The sequence below is a fragment of the Phalacrocorax aristotelis genome, chromosome 21 (genome assembly GCF_949628215.1).
Source record: "Phalacrocorax aristotelis chromosome 21, bGulAri2.1, whole genome shotgun sequence".
NCBI lineage: Eukaryota > Metazoa > Chordata > Aves > Suliformes > Phalacrocoracidae > Phalacrocorax > Phalacrocorax aristotelis.
In genome coordinates, this window is record NC_134296.1 from 3620500 (window position 1) to 3631230 (window position 10731).

Below are 10731 nucleotides of genomic sequence, written 5' to 3' on the forward strand. Positions count from 1 at the left end.
GCGACATGAACAGCCCCAGTAACTCACAGTGGACCTTGTTAGGCTACATTGAGTCAAACCAGTACTGCAGAAGCATCCCTGGCCCAGCCAGGCTCCAGAACAGCCTGGGAAGGGGTAAAGGTGCAGAAATAATTAGTAAAGCTGTAAAATAATTTTACATACAAGCATCTGAATGCAGAGGTGTCATCGTTAGGCTGTATCAGGAGAGGACCATGACCCCACCAGTGGGAATGTGCTATCCCACTCAGCACCACTGCTGGAGGAGGCTCCTGGCTCTCCTGCCTGTGCCAGTCTGTGCCAGGAGCTCTTGGGGATGAAGGCTGCTCCTCCTCACGTGCAGTGCCGAGCAGGAAGGGGCTCTGGTCCTTGCAGCCCATGTCCTGGCACAAGCAGAGAACGTCACTAGTGGGGTACCACCACCTTCCCGTGAGCATTGGCTTGGCAGCCGTGGCACCACTTTTCTTTCCAGGCTGGGATTTGCCACATAAACACAAGTCTCTCTTATGGCTGTTGCAAAAGCAGAGTCAAAATGGAAACCCTCTGCTCGCTTACGCCAGCGGATCCCTGTGCCCAGCGCCGCGCCTTGGAGCGGGACACGCTTGCGTTCCATCCCGTGATCTTTTATCATCATAACCAGAGGAAAACTAAACAGACCTTTTTTTTTTTCTTCCCTCTAACCCATCTTCTAAATCTGGAGACCGATCTCAAGGCACAAGGGACAAGACCTTCAGCGATGTTGATTTATAAGCGAGCTTCTAAATTACAGGTTTAAGCATTAGTATAAACACCCATAAACCAGTCTTAAATGCACAGTATCATGTGTAATCAAAACGCCAAAACACTGGGCAGCCACGTGACAGCACAGGGTGATGAGCAAACTCCTCACTCGTGCCCAGACCGCCTCGGCGCGGATGGGTCTGTGGCCAAGTTCTCCCAGTTAAACTGGTCCCTTGCACTGGGGGATGGATCTCGTCTTTGAAGGCAGGTCCTCAGGTGACGGCAGCATCGCTCATGTCACAGGGAGCGAAGGGGCTGAGCCCCATGTCTCGCTCCTCCAATGGGGTTGCAAAGCACCACAGCAAAGCAGTGGGGATGGGGTGAGCTGCTGATGTCCAGAAACTCCCTAAACAAAAATATATATATATATATACACACACACACACACACATATATAGCCTTCCTTTCTTCCAAAAGCACGCCGCCTGGTTGAGCAGAAGAAGGGCTGATGGAGGTCCCAGGGCTGCGCACGCCGCGGTGCCCCTCCGAGCGCAGGGCGTCCCCCTGCCCGGCGCGCAGATGGGGAAAGTCAGGCAGATGGAGATTCCCGAGATCACACAGGGAGTCTGGAGGGAGGGCCATGAATCACACTTAAATCGCCTGCAAGACAGCCCGGCGCTTCGGCCCCGATGGCTCCTTACCAGCTCCTGCTGCTGCAGCGCGGGGCTGGCATGGATCCGTCCTCGGGAGTCCGCTCCGGAGCCCTTCAAAGACATCGGGACAACCCTGCCCGCCCGAGCCCTGCGTGCACACGTGTGTGTGTGTGTGTGAGCGTTGCAGGCAGGGAAGGTGGTGGCAGAACTCTCCTCCCCGCTGCCTCCACTCCCCGTCGTGCACTTCTGGGCAAAATCCATTTGCTTTGGCTTCACGTAGGGCCAGAAGATTTGGTCCATTGTGCTGCGACGCTGAAGAGCCAGCGAAGAATTGTCGACCATGCTGAAACGGTTACATGGGGAGTAATGAAAATTTACTGCACCCTGCTCCGGTCCCTAGCCAAGAAATAAAAGCAAAAGATCACAACAGGCATTTTTTTAATTTGAAGCAAAATTAAAAAAAGAACGGATCCGCACTTAGAAAACAACAACCACATCCACAGATCAAAGCAGCTGCTCTCCTCTCATTCGGGGTTTTAAGAGGTTTCTGCAGCTACAGGGATGTTTACACAGGGAGAGAGATACATACATTGTGCTGTCTTGATGCTGCTTCTCCCCCCTTCATCTGGCAAAACATTCCCTGGGAGGCAATATGAGGTCATTCCTAGACCCTGCGTTGTTTTCCTCAAGCTGCAAGGCTTCGGGGCAAGAGGCAATTCATTTCCCATTAGCACACACACATTTGCACTTGGAACCCTCCCATGCATATTTTGCCAGGGGAGCTCGGGACCGAGGGGGGACCAGCCCTCACCAGCTTGTTATTGTGCTCCCGGAGGGACTTCCAGCAGCCGGGGCTGCCAGGAGGGTCAGCGGCTCCGGCAAAGTCACTGGGAAGGAGCATGGAGCTGGGAGGTGGGCTGGCATCTTCTGCAGACCAGCATCTCCTGCAGACCAGCCTTAATGTTTCTGTGGCTTCCACCACTTTTATTACGAGAGGGGCTGAACGGCTCTGGGGAGCACTAATGGGCTGTAAAAAGCTTTTTCCCCTCTGCCTCCTTGGCTGGAGCCCAATTCAGAGCGGCGGTGAGCCCCGCTCCGGCGCTCGCGCAGGGACAGAGGTCACGGGAACGTGCCGGGGAAGGCTCTGCCTTCACCTCTTGGCATCAGCACACTGGTCCGTCTGCTCCATGGGCAGCACCCGCTTCGGCAAAGGAGACAAATTTTGGCTTGTGAGCCACCGTGCACTACCTGTGCAAATGAGAAAAAGCTTTGAAACTAGCCCTCCCCATCTCCAGCATGAATTTAATGCCATATGCTATGAACGAGCTGCATCCTCGGCTCTGACCGTGCGTATTTGCTCGATGCTGGAGCCAAAAAGGGCTTCTGAGGCTGCGCAAGAAGCTGCTGCGAAGTAGAAGGCAGAAGCAGAACTCCCGTAAAGGACCTTAGGGATCACAGAACCAGCTATAATATAATCAGGCTAAAATCAGGCAGGGATAACGGAGGAAGAAGAGGACACAATGCTGCGAATCAGATTTCCCTTCCCCTCTGGTCCACGAGGCCCAAAGGCACAGCACTGCCAGTCCCGGGCAGGACCCGACCTCTTCGCTGCATCCAGAGCCGCCAGCAGTTGGGGTGATCGATGCTGGTACTGCACCCCGACGCTGCACACGGGAAGGAGCTGGCTCGAGAAACCAGCAGCCGAGAGGTTTCGATGCCCTAGCGAGGGGTGTGGTCTAAAACTCAGAACAGAATAGACTATTTTTAAAATCAGGGAGGAAAACACTGTATTCCCAGTAATACGCCAACGGCCCAGGCTCCGGCGACTCAGCCAGTCCCCATAGCCAGCTCCCGGCTACATCCCTCATTTCCCCAACCTACAATTTTATCAAGATGCCTTCAAGGGGGGTAAAAAAGCACCAAGTCCCACTAAATGACTGCCTGTCACCCTCTGACACCTTTTTTCCAGCGTCACGGAGCTTCCCAAAACGCCGCGTGCGGAGAAAGCCCTTGTTTGTAATTCCCGGTTTGCAGCAGGAGAAGGTGACACACGCTGAGGTGAGGTGACTTACCCGGCGTCACCGGGAAGGTCGATGGCAGCGCCAGGAATAGCCCCGTTCCCAGCTAACCACTAACCACACTTATCCCAGAATAAGGGTCCCTTTTTCCAGCTGAATTTACAACAGCTTTCCAAGTGACATAAGCTCTTACAGAAATAGGCAGGCTTTTATTCCAGAATAATTACTGGGAAATCATGCTGGAGCGTGTATAATTACACCGGTGTCGTTGCTGCTGGTGAGTTGGACCCCGTGCCGCCGGCAGACTTGCTGCGTGCTCCGTATGGCTTTTATCTCACCCTGCTTTTCCACGAGCACATGTACCTCAACCGGCAGGTCATCAGGATGTGGGTGGAGAAGGAAGGGGCTTGGGGTAGAAAGGAAAGTGATGTATCACTCTTTAAAGCTCTGTTCATTGCATTTCCCATAGAAGATACCCGGATAACAGCTCTTTCAGCTACTGAAGTCGATAGGAGTCTCTCGGGGTACAGTGGATCACACCCCAGGCAGATTCAGCGATACTTCGTGCGTCTGCCTCAACCTTCATCCCAGGCATGGCTTTGGAGCAGGTGTTTTATTTTAAACTCGTTTTATGTCCCACACAGGTAAAATCAAGCTCAGAGTTCAGGTTGAGGCCTGAAATGCATTTCTGACATAAGCTGTTGGAACACATCGTACTTAATAACCTTCGAAAATAAACTCATAGCATTTATCAGGTGTTGATATGTCTATATATTCGGCGAGAGCGCGGTCGGCCAAGAACGGGGCTGCCTGCTCTGCCTGCCGTTACCCCTGGGGCCGGCACGTGGCGAGAAGGCAAGGGTTAACTCGGCACCAGTGACACCACTTTAACTCCAGGACCCAGACGCGCGTGTTTAAAAGTAGCACTTCTCTCCTTAAAATAGTTTATGAATCTTACTCGGGGATAAATCCAACACCCCCGAGCAGAAGGAGACCTATTAATTCCTGAGTTTTTTCACACTGTAGTAAAGCAGCGATTTTATTTGCCCGCCTTGTGTAAGATGTCAGTCATTTTCCCACTTGCATTTCCATCTACGATTTAACAAGGCAGCAGTTTATTTCCAGAAGCCCCAGCCAGACCCCAGCCAACTGCGTCAATATTTTGTTGCTTACACAAACGCCACCGTTAGAGTCAACACCACGTTTTGGGGGAGGCTTTTTTCCTCTTTTTTTTAAAAAGGGTTCCTCTGGGATGATGTATGTATAGCTCTGAAAATACTACGGGTAACATAAGCCTTTCAGAGCGGCTTACCTGGGTGCAGAGGCATTGCTTTAAAGGATGAAGCACACTACTCGAGGGCACTGACCTGACCAAAGGCATTTGCTAATTAATTCATTCTTCCAAGAGACTTAACTGCCTCTTGCCTTCGGAAACCAAGGCAAACCCGAGCCAAATCCAAAGGCTGTCGGAAAACACGGAGAGACCCTTATTGACTGCAGAAAACTTCAGAGCCGGGAGCTGGCTCCCGCTCGGCCAGTGCCAGCCGCTGAGAGCCGATGCGGGGCAGCCGGCCAATTCAAGCTGGCCGCTTTGCTCTCTCCTGCACGGTTCCTCGGTGCTGCTTTCAGGGTAGAGGAGGGACGTGGAGCCTGGCTGAGATGGGGAGTCCCCACCTTCCTCAAGCCCCTCCTGTGATGCTGTTTTGGGGTGTCTCTCCTATGCTGCAGCAGGGCACGGGCTTTCCCTGGCTGTTGGCTTGTTTGACAGATGCTCCTGCAGTCCGCACCGTCCTGTTGTCTTTGGCACGCTCTCCCGAAAACCCTTGGAGGTTTTCTGGTCCAGCATGAGCTCAGCACAGCGGGTTCATCCCTCTGCCCCAGCCTCCTGAGCATGGCTCCTGAGCCACAGGGCTCTCGAGGTCCCCCCAAGCACCTCCCTGCATCCTCACCCACCCGCACCTCCAAAAGCTGGGTGTTTTAACCCCGCACACAGCTGAAAGGTCTGACAAAATCCCAAGCCCAGCACCAGCAGGGGAACAAGGGGAACCCAAAGAACAAGGTTCCCCCAGCACCGCCAGCTGGGAAAGCCCTGCAGGATCTCGTCCATGATCCCGCACCAGACCAGTTTTGCACGAGAACAGAGCGGCCTTAGTGTGTCAACAAGCCCTAAACACCCGAGGGCAGCTGGAAGTGAGATGCCATTATTATTTTTTTTAATTTAAAACGAACTTCTTAACCTACAGGAAAGTAAACGTTCTTCTAGAATGGCCAAGAAAACCACGCTGGGATTTTCCAAATGGGCATGACTGACTGTTTATGAGCAGAGGCTTCCAAACGCAGAAATAAATGGCTTGCTCTCAGCAGGTTTTCCTTTCTATATTTACCCTCACCTGAAATGAACATTATTGCACACTGCAACATTTATTCCCTCTGATCAGGGGAGCGGGCAAAGAAACTAACCAGCCACAACACGTCAAATAAATTGTTAATCTTCTGTTTGCGCTGGGGCAGGGGGAGGAGGGAGTCCCCTGGTTTTTGGGCAGCGCCCAGGTCCCGCTTACAACTTCCATTTCAGCTCAGCAGGAGCGCTTTGCTTTCCTGCTGCCGCTTGCGGCTGCTGAGAGCTGGAGCTGGGTCCTTTGTGGAGCTGATCCATCGGTCCCTGATGGGTCTCCAGCCCCCTCCTTGTGGCACCAGAGTGTCCTTGGTCATGGGCAGCAGGTGGAAAGGGTTGCTTTCCTCATTGCATGGGAGAAACCGAGCTCCAAGGTGTGAGGACCTGCCTGAGACTGCACAAGAAGCCTTTTGCAGGACAAGAGAGTGCACCCAGGTCCCAGGTGAATGCACAAGCATGAGACAACACTCTCCAAAGTGCTGGGCTTTGCAATCCTCTTCCATGAGTCCCAATTTCCACACTGGGTGTTTCTCTGCCTGTTCTCAAGGTGGGAAGTCCCTGTGGATGCAGAAGGGTGATCCCTCCCAAGGGCGGGACTCCGGCAGGCATGAACTGCCCTGCTGACATGCAAAATGGCCATAAAGGACCTAAAAGGTCCTTCCTGACAAGGGGCCGGGGGGGCTGAGCCACTGCAAACCCAATCTTAACCTGAGGCCGGCCACTCATCTGTAAAATCTCTCCTAATCCCAGCCCTGGGGAAAGGAGAAGACGGGGAGATCACCTGCTTCTCCAGGACGTCGCCCACATCACATGGGTCCCTGGGTCACGCTCGCGCCCACCACCACCTTCAAATCTGGGCTTGACCTCCAATTTACCTTGAAGTTCACTAACTAATCGTGCCAACTGCTTTGGCATGGCAGCCAAAAAAGGAGTTCACATCACGCCGGAGAGAATGGGGGGATTAATCCTCCACTGCTCAGTCATGAGGGTACGCAGGTGCCAAGGATGACCCTTGAAGGCACCTCATGGATTAGGGCAGCAGGGATGAGAACAGCCTTGCTCTGTCTGCAGGGTTCACACATACTCAATGCCACACAGGACCTGTTTTTTTTTTTTTTCAGCTCAAATTCTCATTTTTGGAAAAGTCTGCCCTTGTCGGAGTAGCTGAGCAAACCCTTCCCCAGCCAGCCGTTCCAAGAGCATTTGTGTTAATCCAGATTAATGAACATAAAGCAATTTAGATAAACCACATTAAGCCAAAAACACCTTTGAACTGTTTTTTTTTTTTTTTTGATCAAAATCCTTCCCCGAGCGCTGTGTGTGGTTTGGGCCTCCCCATACCACAGCTTTGCCACAGCCGAGCTTTTCACCAAGTGATAATTAAGTAAAGTCAGCAAATACAAAGATTACCCTGAGCCAGCGGCACCAGCTGTGAACAGGCACTTTGCACGTGGAGCCCAAAACTGATTCTGGGTCCAGGGGTGTCTGTTGGGGCAAGACAGCACAAGGAGCATCTCCCCAGCTCCATGCACACCTCCTGGTCACGATGCCTGGGCTCCGGCCAGGCTGCCTACGTGACCACGAGCCAAACCCCTCCAAGCCTCAGTTTACCCAGCACCAACCCATCCCCTAAGTATGCAGATGACGGGATCGGTCTGAAATGCCCTGAGTTGGGGCGCTGGCCACAGGAGGCTGGGCAGGATGGATGACGGTTTGCTCGAAGCTGCCAGTCCCCACGGCTCAGACATGCGTGACGTGACCAAGGTGGCCACAGCCAGCTCATGCATATGGGATGTTTCATGGAAAAGGTCACACACCAGCTTAGGAGGAGGGAATTAATAGATGCTGTAGTCATTGGTGAAGCATGCGGTGTGTTACGGGCACGCACACGCCTTGCACACCCACGCCAGAGCCATCACCACAGCAGACACTCGCCTCTCCAAAGGACTCCCAAACCAAAATCAGGGGCTACAGCAGACCCGACACCAAGACCATCCTCTCACCTGGACAAAGTGGACAACAACACTTCATTCACCTGCAAAGAAGCCGTGAGCTCCTCAGGATCCAGCCACCTGCCCACATGTTTGCACCAGCATCCAGCACAAAAACAATCCAGACCTTGTCTGGTGCCCCAGGACCTCCTGCAAAAATAGCTTTCCTGGCTGATGGGGCAGAGGAAAACTCCTGGCTTCCTCAGCTCCCCCCTCCACACCCTCACAAAACACCTGCTAACACTTTCTTGCCCTCCACCCTGATTGCCTTCCTCCTAGAAGGGGAATTTCTAACAGAGCCAAAACTGTAGCTTGTAGGCTCCAAATTCCTTCATTTTTTTTGGAAGCAGGGGGCTGTAATGCCAACTGGGCTTTGCCTCTCCTGTTGGGACAGGGTTCGTTTTTTTGCAGAGAGCCCTCTGCGGCTGGGCGGCTGCTCACAGCTCAGTGCACTGTGCTCGCTAAGCTCTGCTCCCAGGTGATTTGGATCAGGATACACCAGAAGTTTGCTTTTGGCTGCCTCCATCGGTGCGTGGGTGTGCAAACAGTGACCAGTTTCACTGCAGGTTCAACTCCTTTAAATGGGGACTTTCACATTTGTCAGGCTTGAAACAACACGCCATCTTTTAAACAAAAAATCTGTTTCCCCTTCCATCAGCTGTGGCTGCTGCAGAAGGGATTTCTGTTTGAACAAGAGGGCCCTTCCCACCCACCACTGCCTCGCTGTGCCCGGCGGGGTCGTGCCGGTGTGTCTGCAAAAGCGCAGCCGTCCCACCAGCGATGATGCGCCATCCATGGCGCTCCCTCTGTCCTGCTCCTGCTGAAGCTTTTTTGGAAAGCTGAGCCTTGCCTGCTGGGCTGGTTTTGCTCTCTTAGGAGAGCTGCTTGAAACAGGGCAGACGGGAGATGCTGAGGCTCTCTGCGGCACATTGTCTACACTGTTGGTGATGCAGACAGGTTTGCAGCTGGGTTGGTCACTCTCCAACATGATGGTTGGGTTACAAATTTCTGAGGAGATAAAGGGGCAAATCGGAAATGTCCCCGAGGAATCTGCTGCCTGACACTCAAGCACTCACCTTGAAAAACTCAAAATCCCAGTTTCCTCTGTTGGGTTTTCAGCTAGATGGCTTGGCTAAAATAAATGAGATTAATCTAATCAGAGAGATGGATGGAGCTCATTAAAAAGGTAGATTAAAAAATCCACCTTGCCTATTACTAGCGTTCCTGAGGTCTTCTGCCTTTGTGGCAAGTGAAAGTCACCCAGGAATGGGATTCCCTTGCAGAAATCTGCGGTAAATGCATTAAAAATACATTCTGCTATTACAATTCTTCATGTCACCAGTCACTTGGGAAAGGAAATGAATGCAGGGTAAATGCATATATATGTAAATACGTAAAATTGCCTCCTCTGGGATCAGGATTTATACTCTGGGAGTGGTGGGCCCTGCTCTGAAAGAGAGAGAACAGAGCAAATTGAAGTCACCTCAAGAGCTGTGCTGGTTTATTCTCTATAAATGCTATTTTCCCACCCTCAGCTTCCTCACATGAAGCTGAGGATCAGAAAGGGGCAGAAGCTGGGTCTGGCACTGCACGAAGCCCAACAGGGAGCACCAGCGGGAATTCCTGGACAGGATTTGGGCCAGACTGGTCCCATAATGAGTTTTATTGGTTTTATCTCTCACGACCACTTGCTTTCCTGCCCACAAGCTGCCGGCCTGCCCCCTCCTGCAGCTTTGAGCAGAGCAACCACCCCCCAAAGCCTCTTTGTACCCCCATTCATGGGCGCTGGAGCTCTTTGGGCTGAACCCACCACGTGGATGCTCTTGAACATGTAAATGTAAACTTTGCACCATGTGCACGGGGCCCCGTCGCCTTCTCCTGGTATTGAGTTTTCCATGCAGGAGCCACCGAGAGCTGCTCCGCTTGCCTCTCTGAGGCATTGCACGTTGTATTTTTGGAAACTTTCACACAGTAATTGTCAGCTTGCGCACATATAGCCCTGCTTCTGCCCAGGGTCAGCCTTCTGTGCCAAGACATGTGTTCTCTCTTGGAAAAAAAGATAAATTAATTAATAAAAAAAAGAACCCCACCAACCAAACCCTGTGTCCGTTAAGGTCTGTGCTGCCAGACTGCACAGCCCTCAGTTCGGGAGGAGGTGAATTCCTCCCCTCACCAAGGCCGGGTGACCTGGCAAACCCCACATGCTGGACGGGCCCTGGGGTGCTTGGAGCGAGAGGAAAGAGCCGTCTGTGCTTCAGGGCAGCTGGTTTTCCCAGCTCATTTCTCAGTGGCGTCCACCCCCAAGCCAAGGGCCGGTCGCCATCCAATTGTAGCTGCAGCACTGCCCAAGCCAAGCAGTTTTCTCTTATTGCTTTTTGATGGGATGATTTTTACAGCTCCCTGGGGGCTTGAGGAAATCACCGACGGTTTAAGGAGACCACTCCAACACTGCCTTGTACTGCAGACACTGACTTGTGCTGCAGACATACAGTAGGACAGACACGGTTTCAGGCTATGACTGCCCCTGCCCCGGCATACAATCATGCTTGACAGCTAAACCAGTTACAACTCATCAGCTGAGCTGCATTAATTGCACTCGTAGCTTTCTGCAAACCGAGGGCAATGGTGGCAGCTCCAACCACCTTTAAACCCACCTGGGGTACTTTCCTTTGCAAGGGCAGGAGGCTGAGAGAGCCGCAGTGTTGTTCGTGCAGCCTAGCTGTGAAGCTGTAACTAATTAGGGGTGGTAACGGGGTTGTCCATCCTCACATGGTGTGCCAGCCCTGTGCCTTTCATCCTCTGCATTGCCCCAGCCACAACACCCAGACTTCTTAAGCGTTTCACAGACTTTGGGGGACAGGGCTGTTTTATGAGGGGCGGATCAAGGCCCCAGCTCCCAGCCCGGCTGGCTCTCACGCCTGTCCCTCGCACACACAGGGCTGAGCGCAGGTCACTGC